Raw genomic sequence first — 17,614 nt, 5'->3', positions numbered from 1 at the left:
TATTAACCACATTTTTAAACTAAGTCTTCTTTATATAAATAAGTTCCCTGATATAAACTCATGTTTTTAGGCTGTGAAACCGATTTTCTTCTTATCATTTTCAGGCACCCAGAGTCTTAACTGTAATACCGGATCTTCACCTAGATTTTTGCTACATAAACTGTAGAGTTCAGTTTAAAAAAAAAGAAAAAAAAAGAACACGAAGCACCCCCTGAGGACAGCAGTAGCGGTTCCCGGCGTTTCCCTGTGTGCACAGCCTTTGACAACTTTGCAGTGAAAGCGCTTTGTCCCGGCCATGCCCCAGAACAGCTGTGCCCATGGCACAAAGCTTTGCCTGCGGCTCCTATTTCACAGCCATAATCTCTCCCTGGTCTCGTCGTGGTCACACCATGACAACTGCCCACCCCTCAGACTGACCACGAGTTTGGGAAGTTGGCTGCTCCCTATGAAAGCTGGCTGGTGACCTTTACAGCAGGACCCCATCAGACCTCCTCGGGCCACTCGTCTGCCGGTGACACAGTGACCTGGCCGCTTGTTGGCAACCAGCGACTTTCCAAACCCAGCTGCGCCCTCAGCTTCCTTTGCGATCGGGCCAGTTTCTAAATTAGGTTCCCAGTCAAGAGGCATGGTCTGTGATGTCGTGCATGTGAAAATCTGTTTCTCCTTGAAGTACAGAAGTAATACCAACAAAAGCTTTTGCAGGGCTGAGCTCACTTTGTTCTAGTCTTGGCCACCGGTGTCGGGGGTCCAGGGAGGTGGATGGACAAAACCCACCTCTGCCCAAAGCACCCAGCCAGGCTGTGCGCCCACTTCCTGGTCTGAGAAACGGAACCAATAAGCACAATTCAGCTTCTCTTTGTTGTTTGCTATGAAGAGTGATCCAATTTAAACATTACTCGAAGGTCCCTGGATTATTTCAGCGAGCTCCATATCTTCAGCATTCCTCCGTGTTGTAGCTCGTGACAGCAGTTCCTTCTTTTTTAAGGTGGACTAATAGTTCATAGTCAGAATAGAGCACATCTTGTTTATCCATTCACCTGTCAATGGACACTTGGACTGTGTCCACCCTGTGGCTACTGTGAATAGTGCTGGTGTGGACACGGTGTACAGATACTTGTTTCACAAGTGGAATTGCCGGATCATATAGTAATTTAATTGCTTGAGATATCGCTGTGCCATTTTCTACACTGGCCACGTAATTTGACATTCCCATCAGCAAGGCCAAAGGACTGCAATTTCTCCACGTCTTTGCCAAAAGTTATTATTTTCTTGTTTTTGATAGTGGCCATTAGAAGTGGTAGCAATGATTTTTAAGATTCCTTTGGTTTCAAATTTCCTTTGCTGTCTTTCCCTCCCCTCCTACCTTCTGATATACTTAAGAGGTTATAGATATCATAAAAAGAAATTCCTAAAATGAGGAATTGGGAAGTTTAAAGTTAAGTTTCCCAGAGGGGTTGAAATGAATCACTTTATACCACCCTGAACTCTCCCAGACGGAGCCTTCCCTGTCACACTTTACAGCTGGATTTGGGGTTCATGAAAACATATAGTATTATAAATTAAAACTAAGAGACTGCTTTAAACTCATTTTATTAATTTATTTAAACTTACAGTAAGAAACTGATTCCTTGATAAACTGATTCAGTGATAAATAGTATTCTACGAAAAATCATTATTTTAAAAAAATGATTAGTGTGAACAGTGGCATGCTTCATATTTCTGCAAATCTTTTTAACGTCTAGCTTAATAGAAGACAGCTGGATTCTCATGTCCGCTTCTGTGTTCAGTCTGTTGTAATGTGTGATTTCAGTTGATGTCTGTGAAGAAAATCTGGCCTGGTGGAGATGTGTAGCAGGGTAATGGAGGAGCAATCACATAGATTCTCCACCTGACATGAGATCATTGCCTTCAGGTTCATTGCCACGTGGACTCCAGCACCAGAGCAATGAACCTTTCCTAGTGTTAGACCAGACCCCACTGGTTTCTCTGGCTGGTTGGATGGCTCTGTTTCTCAGACATGATTCTGTAACATGGCCATGTAGTCACTGGGAAAATATTAATTCCCTGAGTTATGCACTGATTCCAAATGCTGGCCCATTCCAGTGTGTCTGTGCTCAGTTACTCAGCCGTGTCTGACTCTTTGCAGCCCCAGGGACTGTAGCCTGCCAGGCTTCTCTGTGCATGGAATTTGCAAGGCAAGAATATTGGAGTGGGTTGCCATTTCCACCTGCAGGGGATCTTCCCTACCCAGGGATCAAACCTGCGTCTCTTGCGGCTCCTGCACTAGCAGGCAGATTCTTTACCACTGAGCCACCTGGGAAGCCTGACCCTTTTCACTAGACAATATAAAAATCAGAGTTGTAGGGAATGTAAATTGATGCAGACACTGTGGATAACAGAAAAGAGATTCCTCAAAAAATAAAAATAGAACTACCATATGATCCAGCTATTCCATTTCTGGGTAGTTATCCAAAGACTATGAAAACACTAATTCAAAAGATATATGCATTCAGCGTTCACAGCAGCATTATTTACAATAGCCACGACATGCAAACAACCTAGGTGTCCATCAGCAGATGAATGGATAAAGAAGGTGATTTATGTAAGGGACATTCTTAGTGACACTGTCCTTCCTTTATGGTGAGAGTGTGGCAATGAGCTGCCCAGGGACAAGCAAGCAGGGGCCGCTGCAAGTCTTCACTGGGGGCCCAGAAAAATGCAAGGGATGTCTTAGTATTATCAGAGAAGTACTTTTTTATATTTTATAAGTATATATATATACTTATTTTTCAATTGAAGTGTAGTTTATTTACAATGCTATGTTAGTTACAAGTGTACAGCAAAGTGATTCAGCTATAAATATATATATGTACTTTTTTTTTCAGATTTTTTTCCATTATAGGTTACTTATAATTCCCTGTGCTATACAATAGGTCCTTGTTGTTTACCTCTTTTATGTATAGTAGTGTGTATTTGTTAATCCGAGATTCCTAATTTTTAAAAGGAGTGTTGACCATGCTGATCCCTGAACAGGTCTGGAGGCCCTCTCTTTGAGAAAAGCTGATTAGGCATGCATGTCCCACGGGAGAATGCTGTCCTTGGAATGGTTTCTAATTAGTTACCTGCCATACCTCTCCAAAGTTGTCTTCTCCTTTCCATCCTTCCTCTGCTTGTTGTCCTGTAGCTGGGAGTCAGCACTGTGCAAGGTCCCAAGCAGGTGTTCAGTGATCCCTGTGACCCTTCTTCTTTTTATTTGGAGCAGAACCCTCATTTCACACAGTCCCCCCGGCCCTCTCACCCCACAGGAACCGAGCAAATATCATCTGTGCCGATCATTACAAATCGCTCGGTTCTGTAATCCCGTAAGAGACCCTTTGCGAGGAGGTCACCAAGTAGTGGACATGTGACCACAGCAGCAGGACGGAGCAGCCAGCACGTGCGCCCAGGTGTCCAGGAATTTAACAGGATTCAAGTCGTACAAAGCACATTCTCACACCGCAATGGAACTTACCATGAATCGGTAACAGACATGACAGGAATCTCCCCACGCCCCACCCCCACCCCCATCCCCAACCCCAGTATTTGGACTCTGTATTACACACCCTTGGGGCAGAGTATACAGAACGCAAGGTTTGCCCTTCTGACTATCTGCAGGCACCTAGGTCACGGTCTTGAGCAGAGGTAGCCCCGCCATCCCCTTCCATCCACAATGCTCCATCATCTTGCAGAGTTGAGGCTCTGGGCCATGGAACGGTAGCTCCCCGCCCCTGGGGCGGGGGATAGGGGTGAGGGGGTCACAGTTCTGCCTTCTGTCTCTGCCTCATTGGAGGGGAATTGGGCAATGTTTGTCTTTCGGTGTTTGGTTTATGGCATGGGGCACGGTGTCCTCGGGGGTTCACCCATGTGGTGGTGTAGGGCCGAATTTCCTTCCCTTATAAGGCTGAATGATAATCGTGCAGTATTCTAAAAGAGAGAAAGAGAGAGAGGATTTCTTGACTAGGTCAATGAACAGTCAAAACATGATAATCAGCCAGAGGGTGGAGTCAGGCAGCAGTGGAGGGGAGCAGACCGCACAGCAGGAAGGAGAAGGCTCAGGGTTCTGGGTGGACAGGGGACTGGGCCGGAGCCAGCGCCCAGGTCCTGTTTTAAGGGAGGTGCCCACTCTGACAGGCTAGAGGAGACACGAGGCCAGAGCTGTGAGGTGACCCAGGGTGTGCGGCTGTCACTGGGCATGGTCTCAGGCACCTTGGGTCTGGATGGGATTCCTGGAGCTTTGGGATGGTTAGTTTCATGTATCTGCAGAGCTGGGCTGGGGTGCCCAGTTGTGTGGTCAAACATCAGTCTGGGTGCTAACATCAGTCTAGGTGCTGACTTTTGAGTCAGACTTTGACTACAGCAGGTCACCCGCTGCAATGCAGATGAGCCTCACCCAACCAGTTGAAGGACTTAGGAAAGATTGACTTTCCCTGGGGAAGAAGGAGTTTTCCTAGCAGACTGCTTACCTGAACTTCCAGCCTGTTAACCTGCTTGCACACTTTAGGCTTGCCGGCACCTACACGGCATGAGCTGGTTCCTTAAAAACAGTCTCTGTCTCTGTGTCTATGTGTGTGTAGTGGTCACGTCAGTCCCTCAGTCGTGTCTGACTCTTTGTGACCCCCCTGAACTGTAGTCTGCCAGGCTCCTCTGTCCATGGGATTCTCCAGACAAGAGTACTGGAGTGGATTGTCATTCCCTTCTCCAGCAGATCTTCCTGACCCAGGGTTCAAAACTCAGTCTCCTGCATTGCAGATGGATTCTTTACCATCTGAGCCACCAGGAAAGCCCCATGTGTATGTACATATGTCTATGTATCTTTCGTCCTTTTATACAGGACATGTACATGAACTTGGGCAAACTTCAGGAGATGGTGAGGGACAGAGAGTCCATGGGGTTGCAAAGAGTCAGACACGACTGGATGACTGAACAAGAAAAGCAACAGCTATCTGTCTCTCTGTCTGTCGATCTATCTATCTCTCCATCCTGCTTGTTCTGATTCTCTGGAGACCTCTAAGACAGGACCCCTCTCTGTCTCTTTGTAGGTCCTTATACACTGAGGCCACCAGGAGAGAAGTGGGCTTCATTTTTTTACTGCACCATTCCGTCCTTTCCTTCTGTGTCCAGCAAGGTCTCTGTGGGAGGACCCTGGAAGGCTCGTGTCTGGGTTCTTCCTAGAGGGATTATACAGCTGGGGGCTCAGCCTCACAAGACATGTTTTTGAGTCCTGCTTCCCCTCTGCCCACAGCCATCAGGGTCCTTGGGAAGGGTGTCCTGCCTGGAAGGGCTCACCTGCCTGGCTGAGGAAGAGTGAGTGAGGAGAGGGGTCAGAGAGGATGCACAGACAGGTGGGCGGTGGTCTGGCTGCCAGACTCTCTCAACCCTTCCTAGCGGCCGGCCGTGCTGACATTTGCAGGGCCTGGGGTCCCTGTGGCTTACCGGGTGAGGCTGATGATGGAGGTCTGGGGGAGAGGGAGGAGGAGCTGGCACGCTGTCCTCCTGCCCTTGAGATGGCTCAAAATTAGCACAAAAAGGAGCATTGAAACAAAACATTTTTTTCTTTTCTTCTTGCCCCCTCGTTTTTGGCTCTTTTCCAAATCTTGCTGAAATGAATGTTTACCCTCTCTTGAGAAATCAGGGAACAGAGCTGCTGTTTCTACAACATATTTTCAATGAGAAGGAAAGAGAGAACCAAGTCTAGGTGGGTGGCGGGCTGGCCGACAGCTGGCCGTCCTGCGGCCTGTACCACCCTCTCTCTGCCCATCGGACTGGGTGGCCTCTCGTGTGTTTGCATCTGCACATATTACATGATCCAAAAGCAGTTTTAGACAATGCGGATCAATATACTTCTCATAGGTGCAAATATTAGGGCCAGTAGAAAGATTAAAGAATAGACTTATTACAGGAAAACAGTACTCATGCAATTAGAGACCTGGAAGAAAACTCCGGGTCCCTTTATATGGTGGGGGGGAAACTGTCCAGACAAGCTGAAGGCTCTTGGCAGCCCCACGGGGCCATGAAGACAGGCTGGGCCCTCCTCCTGCTGGGGCTCTTCAGGCTTAGCTGCCTCTTCAGGGCACCCTCTGTGACTGCCTTCAATTTGAGCAAAGAACACAGACGCTTTCCTGGTCAGGATTCAGACATCTTGTTTAACAATGAGATGGAACCCTGTATAATTAGCTAGGCGTTTGCCAATTACATATAAAAGTTTTCAAAGCCTTTTAAAAAGCATTTCTCACTTATTCAGATTCCCTCGTAAGCTTATTTATCCCACACCTTATTATCTCATAGCCGAAGTGTTTGCTAACAAAGATGCTTCCACTCTTGGCTTGTTCTAACCCTCAGCCATCCTGAATTCCTGAAGACACGTTTGCTCTCTGTTTTTAAAAATTAGGGAGGCCTTGAGCTACAGAGTAATTTGGGGTACATTTTTGGTTCATTTTTAGCAAGATGCACATGGCCTTTCTCCATGATTATCGTTCCTTGAAACAGCTGTGGGCCCCTGGTTCTGAGGCCGTGAAGAATGACTACCTCCCTTTCTCCATCAGTCACTTCAGTGGCTCAGGTGGAGGAACACACACCCTCACCTGGCAGGGATGTTCTTTTTTTTAATGATTATTTTTTTTTAACTTACTTCTTTTTGGCTGTGCTGGGCCTTCTTTGCTGCCTGAGGGCTTTCTCTAGTTGCAGTGAGCAGGGGCTACTCTTCCACATGAGGGCTTCTTGGTGCTATGGCTTCTCCTGTTGTGAAGCATGGGCTCTAAGCTCACAGGCTCAGTAGTTGAGATGTGGCATCTTAGTTGCTCTACAGCATGTGGGATCTTAGTTCCCTGACCAGGGATGGAACCTGTACTCCTTGTATCAGAAGGCAGTTTCTGAACCACTGGACCACGAGGGAAGTCCCTAGGAGGGATGCTCTTGATAAAACCCTGAGTCATTCTTTTCCTTTCAGAAGTTTTTTTTTTTTTTTTTTGCACTAGTCTTTTGCCGATGCACTCTGTCCTATCGCAGAAAGCTCGGGGGTTTGTAAGAAGCTCACAACATAGTCTCAAGCAGGGGCAGGTTTGCCGGTCTGCAACAATACAGCATGAACTCTGATGCTTCCCAGTGGCTCACACAGTAAAGAATCCACTTGCAATGCAGGAGACCTGGGTTTGATCCCTGGATCAGGAAGATCCCCTGGAGAAGGGTGTAGCAACCCACTCCAGTATTCTTGCCTGGAGAATTCCATGGACAGAGGAGCCTGGCAGGCCACAGTCCACAGGGCCCAAAGAGTTGGACACGACTGAGCAACTCTCACCTTTTTCAAGTCACCAAGTACATTTCTTGCAACATAGCCCCGGTGTTGTGATGGGCACAGATTTCCTGGATCAATCAGCCCCTCCCTTGGCTCAAGAATTCCCCATACTCAGGGCACCCCTTCGTGTCAATGTGAGCTGGGTTGGTGGGGATTAACCAGCTTCTGCATTTCCTTTTTTTTTTGGTGCGGGGGGGCGGGGGTGATGACATAATTGCTTTTCAATGTTGAGTTAGCTTCTGCTGTGCAACAGAGTGAATCAGCTATGCATATATACACATCCCCTCCCTCTTGAGCCTCCTTCCCACCCCCCACCCACCCCTCTAGGTCATCACAGAGCACGGAGCTGAGCGCCCTGTCCTCTACGCAGCTTCCCACCAGGTATCTACTTTACACACAGTGGTGTCTACATGTCAACGCTACTTCCCCAATTCACCCCCCTCCCCTTCTCCCTCAGTTCTCTATGTATGCATCTTTATTCCCTGCATCTTGTTTTTATTCACTGTGCTCATCTGACTTTGGAAACCAGTGATTTACAAAAAAGTATTTCTTATCAATCATTGACAAGATGGGAAATGTTATGCATGTGGAACTCCAGAAATAAATCATCAGTGACTGGGCAACCCACTTTTTATCTATTGCAAATATATTTGCTATATCAACAGTTTGCCCAGATGGCCTTCCAGTTTGTAATATGAAGATGAGATCTTCCCATGGAGCAAATGATGCTTTGAAAGTTTTATCTTCCTCTTTCATGGCCCTGCTTCCCCTGGGTTCTAGTCTACTTTCTGTCTCCTTGTCAACAATCCCTCAAGGTGTGATGCAATCATTTGAGGGCCATGGAGTCAAACTCGGTCTTGTGTTGTTTACGAGCCATCCTTCTCCACGGGATGAAATGTGCTCTAAGGACAGGTCATGTGTGGCACACAGGCGCAGGTGTTACTGTTATCTTTTCAACCTTTTTATTTTGGAAAGTTTTGTTTGCACAAAAGTAGAAGGAAGGGGCTTCCCTGTGGTCCAGTGGCTAAGACTCCACGCTCCCAATGTGCAGGGGGCCCGGGTTCTATCCCTTGTCAGAGGACTAGATCCCGCACACCACAGCTAAGACCTGGAGCAGTCAAATAAATAAATAAAAATAAAATTTTTATTGAAAGTAGAGGGGAGAGTATCAAGAACTTGTGTCCAAAAAAGAAAAGAACTTGTGTCACCCATCATTGGGCTATAAGATTATCAACATTTTGCCAATTTTTATGACTTTTTTCCTCAGCTTTTTATTATTAGAGTAATATAGTTGTTTTACAATGTTGTGTTAGGTTCTGACATGCAACAGAATGTTAATGTACTTATCTGAATTCTTTTTTTGGATTCTTTTCCATTACAGTCACTAAATACAGTTCCCTATGCCATACAGCAGGTCCTCGTTTATTTTATATATAGTAGTGTGAATATGTGTATTAGTCACTCAGTCGTGTCTGACTCTTTGTGATCCCATGGACTGTAGCCCACCAGGCTCCTCTGTCCTTGGGGTTCTCCAGGCAAGAATACTGGAATGGGTTCCCGTTCCCTCCTCCAGGTGAGTATATTAACCCCAAACTCCTAGTTTATCCCTTCCCCACCCTTTCCCCTTTGGTAACCGTACATTTGTCTTTTATGTCTATGAATCTCTTTCTGTTTTGCAATAGATTCATTTGTATCTTTTTTAGGTCCCACATAGAAGTGATATCATATGATATATTTGTCTTTCTCTGACATACTACACTTAGTATGATAATCTCTGGGTCCATCCATATTGCTGCAAATGACAATATTTCGGGTTTTTTTGGTAGTTGAGTAATATTCCATTATATTTATGTACCACACCTTCTTTATCCATTCCTCTGTCAAAATTTTGCCAATCTTGTTTCATCTGTTTCCCATCCTTTTCTCTCCTCACACAGTGAGTGAAACTCACTCAGTCATGTCCAGCTATTTATGACCCCATGGACAGTAGCCTACCAGGCTTCTCTGTCCATGGAATTCTCCAGGCAAGAATACTGGAGTGGGTTGCCATGCCCTCCTCCGGGGGATCTTCCTAATCCAGGGATTGAACCTGGATCTCTGGCATTGAAGGCAGACTCTTTACCATCTCCTTACATAATTTAAAACAAATCCCAGACATTGTACTGTTTTCACTACAGTAGAATGCATGCATTAAAAATTCCACTTTATGGGAAAATTGGAGGCCCTGAAAAGTGAAGACTCTCACCCAAGATGAAACACCGAGTCTGTGGGGGAAGGTTGGTACCAGAAGCCACTCTCCCTCCATCCTAACAGTCCTCCTGCCAACCGAAGTTACCTTCTGCACACGGGCTGACTTAGTCGTGTGCCGAGCACATCACCCACGACACAACGCCAGAGGTATTCAAACAGACTCATCACAGTTATGTCAGCCCACAAGTATTTAAATTAAGAGCTCACTCCCTGAAAGTAAAAAATCAAAGCTGCTCTAAAGAATAACTAGGAAGCTAAATGCCCAAAGTTACACTTACTCAGAAGAATGTTATGTAAAATCCAAACATATGGAGTCATAAAGAGTAAATATGTGAACTTTTGTTCAACTGCAACCCTGAAAATACTTGTTTCTGTTGTTTCACTGGCAGTACCAACTTTCCTGCGAGGAGAGTGACAGCAAACACCACCTCCTGCCAAGACATCCAGAGTTTCTGGGGTTTTCTATTGAGTTTTGGGTGCTGGGGCCTCAAGGGAACATTGCCAGACATCTGTGCCCCGTGCTGGCCTCCTCACAGAGGGCTGTGGCTTCCTTGGCTGCTCCCAGAGGCTTGTGGGCTGACTTGGGAATTTCCTTTTGTCCCTTGAGGTGCCCCCTGGCAGAAGTTGTATAACAGGATGTTTGGCCATCTTCCTTCCTGGGAGGGGGCCTTCACCCCTGAGACCACACCCAAGTTTGCTAATGAGGCAACTGTGTCCTCTGAGAGCTTCAGGATGGAGGCACAGCTTGCCAGAAAGACCTCCCATGGGTTTAGAGAGCAGGACTTTGAGCCGTGTGACCTCCAGAGAGGGGAGGGGTGCTGAGATTGGATTCAATCACATGACCAGTTGTTCAATCGTGTGTTTATAACAAATCCCTAATAAGAACTCCAGACACTGGAAACTCAGATGAGCGTCCAAGTTGGCAACTCACATGGCTGGGGGCAGGGGCTCCTATACGTGCCCTCCCAGACCTCACTCTGTGGTCATCAGGGCAGCAGTTTTGGAGGGGGTGGTGGGAACCTCAGAATATATAGCCAGTTGTTCAGAAGCACGAGGGGCCTGGAGCCCCCAAAGTGCAACTGGTGTCCAGAGTGAGGGCCGTCTTCTGGGGGTCTGCACTGATGCCAGGGTTGGTGTCAGAGTCCCACGGCCCACTCACCCAGGGCCTAGGAACCGTGTCCAGGGCAGTCGTGTGACCATCCCCAAGTCTCCGTACAGCACTTCAAGGGCCTGGGGGCCACCCCCTGAGGGGAGGCAGGACCCCCAGCCCAACCTCTAGCCAGGGGCAGGTGAGGGCTCGGCTAGCCGCCCTAATATCTCTCCTGTCACTGCTTCACATCTTTGGAAACAGAACAGTCATAATTAGATTTATTTTTTATTTGTTTGTGGTCACATGCGGGATACTAGTTCCCTGACCAGGGATCGAACCCAAACTTCCTGCAATGGAAGCACAGAGTCTTAACCACTGGACCGCCAGGGAAGTCCCTGTATTAGATTTTATCAAATAGCACACGTCAGTAGGAGCTCAAATATAGAAGCAAACATGAAAATGTAGTTGTTGATAAATGAAAACCTCTCATGTCCCCAGGGGCCCTCCCTGTCCTCTGGAAGATGTGCTCTCCTCAGGGAGCTCCCACATTTACGGGGGAGGAGGAAGCCAGACTGGTTCTCACAGTGAAGTCGGGGATGCTACCCACCCCCCACCCCAGCCAGGAGTCCACCCCTGCCCCTCCTGCTCTGCGCCCTAAGGGGCCACTGCACCAGCTGCCCCCGAGCTCCTCCTCTAGTGCCCAGGTGGGCTGATCAATGCAGGTACCATCTGAAGTCAGAGAGCAGCTGGAAAGCGAGGGGGTCAAGCCCGGGTCCCCCACCCCCCGCCACAGCCTGTTTCCGGGCTCCAGGAACGCCCCCTCCTTGCCCTCTCTTGGGGGCTCTCAGTTCTTGATAACCGCACGTGGGGAGCATCCCTTGACCACAGCTGGCAGCCAGGACAGAAGAGTCCTGAGATGACTGGGTCTGTGTGTGCGGGGCCCGGTCATCGTGGGGACGGCGGTGGGGGCGACAGACGGGCAGCAATAAGCAGCCTGTGCCCTTTGAGAGCAGCCGCCACCTGCCCAGCACTGAGGCTCATTGTGGGGGAGCCCGAGTGGTTCTTGCCAAACCTAGATGGGGCAAGAGGGGAAGACTAGCAGAGGTCACTAAGGACAGGGCAGAGGGCATCAGTCCTCAGCTGGCAGGCCAGACCGTCCACGCCTAGACTCTCTGTGCGGCAGAGATGGTGAGGCCCCTCTTCCATTGTGGGCCTGGGGTTCCCCGAGTGTCAGCAGTGAGAGACCCACCTCAAGGACCAACAGCAGCAAACTCCAGAGAAGCCAGCCGACCTGCAGACTGGCATCTCAGGTCATCTCAGGACCAGGAGACGCCAGGGGTGTTGCCAGGGCAACATGGACCCTCCAGCATCACTCTGATGCCCCAGAGTGGAGTTTCTCCATGTCTGGTCCAGTCCCACTTGCCTCTTGGTCGCTGAGCCCCAGGAAACCCCTGCCCCACAACTTGGGTAAGACAGGCTCTCTGTGAGTTCTCAAGCCTCCCACAGGGCTCGCAGAAGATGTTCTTTACACACAGACCCTTTAGTGTCCTGTTCTTTGTCTCGTTCACAGTGAGCAGAGTTTCATCCCTGTGAAACCAGCTAGACATAGAGACAAACATTTCCATCCAGTGAACCGAGCCCTCCCCTCTCTGACCCTGCCTATCCAGCCCAGAACCACTCTGCTGGGATGCTCTGATCTCTGAGTGGGTAAGATCCCCAGGAGGAGGGCATGGCAATCCACTCCAGAATTCTTGCCTGGAGAATCCCGTGGACAGAGGAGCCTGGTAGCTACAGTCCATGGGGTCACAAAGAGTCAGACTTGACTGGGAGACTAACACTTTCACTTTTTGGGATCACAGCCTCCCTTGACTGCAGCAGCCTGAATAAAACCAGTCTCCTCTCTTGTTTGTTCTGTCCTCACAGCCTGGGCCCTGGGCCCAAGAATCAGCGTTCTCTCTGCCACTCTTGGGCGATTCCTATGAGGTCAGGTTTAAGCAGTTTGGCCCAGGAGGCGGGGGCCTGGGGACTTCTCCAGGGCTGCACACTCTGACCTCAGACAGACACTGCGCTGAGCAGGTGGGGGCATGCGGGCGGCCTGCTGGGGGATTCCGCTTTCCCAGTGCAGTTCTGTCTCCTGGGGCTTGTGTTCACAGGCTGCTCTGATTTGCCCCAGGGGGAAAAAAACAGACCTCATGAATAGAAACAGATTGAAGTAAATCAATAGTAGGAGTTTTGAGGTCGAAGCAGCCTTCTTACACATGCCTGGGACCCGGGGTTCTTTCCTCGCTAGTCCTTCCCACACAGGCTTTTACTCTTTTGTCACCATCACCCCCGCTGACAATGAGTGATTCCCCTCCCTGGGGATATATCAAGGGCTGTGATGCTGCCAGGTTCCTTGGCACGGAATTCCTCTCTGAGTCACAGCCCGAGGCCATTAGTGAGGGGGGAACAGCTGCGAGGGCCACACAGCTGCGAGTCATTTGAAAATTTTATGATGAATAGAAACGATCCATTATATAGACTTATGCATTATATATTAACCTAATACCTCTGCAATTACACCAGCAGCAGTCTTTTGTTGTCCACGTATTTTCCTAAGGACCCTCCCACTCCCAAAACAAAATGTTGACCACCCAGTGACACTACAGAAAATTTCCTTCTCGCTGTGTTGTCAGATCCTTAAGGACAAATCTAACTTTCTGTGAAAGGAGGAAAGAGAAGAGGAAACCCCTGGAATGCTAACAGTGTGGAAAAGAGAAAGATGCATCTTACATTGAATAACCAAAAGATTCGGCAAAAATACAGGGACTATCAAAGATGCTGAAAAAGAAGCTGTAAATGTGGTTCAAACCCCTGCGAGCTTTCTAAACTGTCCCCCGCATTCAGGTGAGCTTGGTTTGCACGGGACATCTGGTGCTGCCCTCAGAATGCTGTAACGGACTCGATGGCACAATGAGAAGGGGGAACGATGGGAACGGAAAGCCATGAGCAAGAAAAGGATCTGCTAACTGTTATATAAAGGGACTTCCCTGGTGGTCCAGTGGTTAGGACTCTGCGTGTCCACTGCAGGGGGTGTGGGTTCCATCGCTGGTCGGGAACTAAGATCTCACACTGAGTGGGAAAAAAAAAAAAAAAAAAAAATATATATATATATATACACACACACACACACAAACACACACATATATTCTATAGCGAATGGATAAACCAGGTCATACTGTATACCACAAATAAAGTGATATATATATATATCTCAAATATATATATTTGAAATATATATGTTCAATATCCCAGGATAAACCATTATGAAAAAGAATGTATAAACATAACAGAATCACTTTGCTGTAGAGCAGAAATTAACACAACATCATAAATCAAATGTGTGTGTGTGTATTAAGTCGCTTCAGTCATATCTGATTCTTTGTGACCCCATGGACTATAGCCCACCAAGCTCCTCTGTCTATGAGATTCTCCAGACAAGATTACTGAAGTGGGTTACTGTGCCCTCCTCCATGGGATCTTCAAACCCACTTCCCTTATATCTCCTGCATTGTCAGGTGGATTCTTTACCACTAGCCACCTGGGAAGCCCAAATCAGCTATACTTCAATAAAATCAACTTTTAAAATAATAAAGAGAAAGAGCTGCCTGAAGGAACGCAAGGCCCAGGCTGGAGCTCATCCCACACATGAATCTGGCTGCACTGCATGGACCATCACCTCTGCCCTAAGTCTGTCTTCCTCCCTTCCTGGTTAGCATCTCGGGTAGGACACTCAGGTCCCAGCACTTATGTCAGGCTTCAGCAATCCTTTCCCCCTTTCCTTTGTTTTCATCAGCTCTGTCCCTTCAAAATTCTGAGAATAGCTTTTGGTGGCGTGAAGCTCTATTTCAGTGCAATAAACCTACATTTTCATTTGGTGCCAGAGCATCGTTTCTTTTCTGATTTCTCCCTATTCCAACAGCAGCGACTTGCCATATGCTCCCAGGAAGACGGTGCTCTCCTTGGGCTTCTCCCAGCTGGCATGGAGCAGAGGATGATATATTTTAAGGCTCACTCTTTAAAAACCTTGGCAAAGCTTCTGACGAACTAAAAACATCAAGATCGACTAGTAACCTGGCCTCTGATTCATTTGGATTTTGTGAGATTTTAACACCAGTGCTTAAAAGAAAGAACAAAAGGCTAGGGGAGCCGAGGTGGCAGGTGGGACTCCATCCACTGAGGGTGGGTCCTGCTCTGGAGCAGGGCTGGGTGTCCCGGGACAGAGGAAGTTGCCCTGTGGCCCTGGAGCCTGGAGGCGGCTCTTGCCAAGGGGTGCAGGTGGTCGGTCAGGCCTCCGCCACCTGAGAAAGCACAACGAAGCTTCTTCCTGGCCTTCCCAAGTTTGCCCTTTAATGTGTTTGCCTGGTCGCCTGTTTTAGATGCGAGGCTGGCTCTGCCGTCCCTGGGCATAGCCTGCCCCGACTTGTCCTACCTGCTACATCCCACATTCAGCAGGTGGGGTCAACCTCATTGGCAGAAAAGGGTCGATTTTTTCTTTCTTTAAAATTGTTTTCAAAGATTTAAAATTCTATTTTTGAGTAATGAATTCACATACTTCAAAGATCCAAATGGATAAAGGAACACACACAGAGAATTTGTGCTCACGTCCCCATCTGTCATGGCATAACTCTAACACATCTTTAACCATTCTTGCGACCCTACTACCCACACCTTTGTGGAATCCCCTCCTTGAGTGTGGGCAGAATTTGCTTAACCGGATCCTGAGCAGCCCACTTTCTGAGGCACCCATTTCTGTCTTCACTCTCTGCCTGGCAGAGGAGCCGACTCAGGTTTACTGTTCCATCACCAGCGTTACTTGGTTAATCCTTGATTTGTAAGTGTCAAGCCCATCAGCATAAGGGGGAGGTATTTTCATATGTGGGAGTGCTGCGGGAGTGCTGGCAAGAGGCTCAGGTGGTTTGGAGGGAGGGAGTCAGCACTCCTTGCCTTCCCCTGGCTCTTGCTGCACTTCCGTGTCTAGAGAGGCCTGAGGTGGGTTGCTGCCCTGGTCCACTCCCCTTTCACCAGCATCCTGTCCCCCTGGCAGAAGAAAGCCTGGCTTCTCACCCTTCTGGAAGCCTCCTCCTATACACCATCCCAGAACACCTCCACCAGTCAAGGCCCCAGGACCTCACGGTGGCACTCCCATCTCCCCTGGTCTTGTATGTGTGTTTCTGTGAGGATCACAGTGTAACCTTAGACACAGGAGTTTTGGCTGTCGGGATGTTGCGTATCTGGGAGAGGGGATGTGAGAACAGTGGTCACATGGAGCTCGACCCTTCCAAGTCCGAGTGAGGAAGAAGCACTGGCGTCCTCGGTCAGCAGAGCAGACTCAGAGTCAGATCCCCTTCCCAGGCCGAGGGGAAGGCTCCTGGCTTCATCCAGGAGATAACCTTTGAGAGGTCCGAGACCCCCCACTGAGTTGTCTGCCCGTCACAGAGCTGCGATAGTCAGTGCCTGCAGGACGCAAGTGGGCCTCCCCATCCCGGCATCTTCTGTATTTTCCCGAGAGGAAGTGCGTGGTAAGCACGTGGCTCAGCTGCACAGTTTCCGTGACTTCAAGGAGACTTGAGAAGGCCTCACTTGCATCTGACAGATCAAGGCAACAATCTCAAGTAAGAGAAACAAATACTGGAGAAAACCGAACATTTCATGTGTTCTCCAGACTTGTAGGGAAAACAGTCATTGACTTTTGCCAAAAGATAATTGGATACTATAAATCCATGCTTTTTTTTTTTTTTAAGAAGGGAGAGGGGCAATCTTGCCTGCTGTCACTCATTCCTGCCCACATGTACGTATGTGTTAGATTTAGAAGAGCTTAACGGGAAGTGCTGAGGCTTTTGTGTGTGGAGATGCACTTGGCCATCATCACAGCACATGTGCAGGCTGGACATTGGCCCCAGCCCCAGAGGTGGACCCCCATCCCAACCCACTTTTGTAGCTGAGGAGACATGCCTCAGGCCCCTCCTGAGGGGAGTGGGGGACCAGCCAAGGCTTCACACAGTCAAGTGTGTATATCAAGTGGGTATATCAAGCCATTGATCAAAATATCATGCTATTTTTCTGGATTTTGTGAGGCTTATGGCATCTACCAACTTAAAAAATTTATAAGCTATGTTTCTTGATTTTAAATAATTTTCACTTTCATAGTTAATTTTGAATTCATAATTCTGCATTGTCTTTGTTTGAAAGAGCTCTCCAGGGACTTTCCTGGGCTCTCCAGGGATTTTCCTGGTGATCCAGTGGTTAAGACTTGACACTCCCAATGTAGGAGGCCTGAGTTCGATCCCTGCTCAGGAAACTAGACCCCATGTTCCGCAACTTGATGTTTGAATGCTGAAACTAAGACCTGCCACAGTCAACATAAAAAAAAAAAAAAGAGAGAGAGTTCTCCAAATTCTGTAAGACTCAGGCCCCAGAAAACCTGAAACCATCCTTGGTAGGGTTTATACTTTCTCTCTGTCTCTCTCTCTCTCTTTTTTTTTTTTGCTGTTAATTTTCATTGAAAATTAGCCTTAAGTACTAGTCATTCACGGATATAGGAACTAACTGAAAAAATAGTTACATTACAAGTCACTAAGAAAGACATATCCAGTAAAAATTTACTTTTTAAGTTTAGATGTGTTTGTTAAAATTGGACTTTATAAGTAGGTTAGCAAGACTTGTAAAAAAATGCTTTAAGAAAAATTAGGTTTTTATTAAGATTGAATACTGTTTTTTAAAAGCTTTGTTTTTTCAAAAAATAAAAAAATTTAAATTTTAAAATAATTTCAGAATTTTTAAATATTAATTTTTAAAAGTTTCTTCTATACAAGAATCCATCAGATATAAAAGAACTCACCTGACACTTTAAAAAATAAAAAGCATGAAATTAACTGTTAACTGATGGAGAGAAATTGAAGTTA

The sequence above is a fragment of the Muntiacus reevesi genome, chromosome 8 (genome assembly GCF_963930625.1).
Source record: "Muntiacus reevesi chromosome 8, mMunRee1.1, whole genome shotgun sequence".
NCBI classification, from domain to species: domain Eukaryota; kingdom Metazoa; phylum Chordata; class Mammalia; order Artiodactyla; family Cervidae; genus Muntiacus; species Muntiacus reevesi.
Note: the sequence above shows the minus strand (reverse complement) of the source record.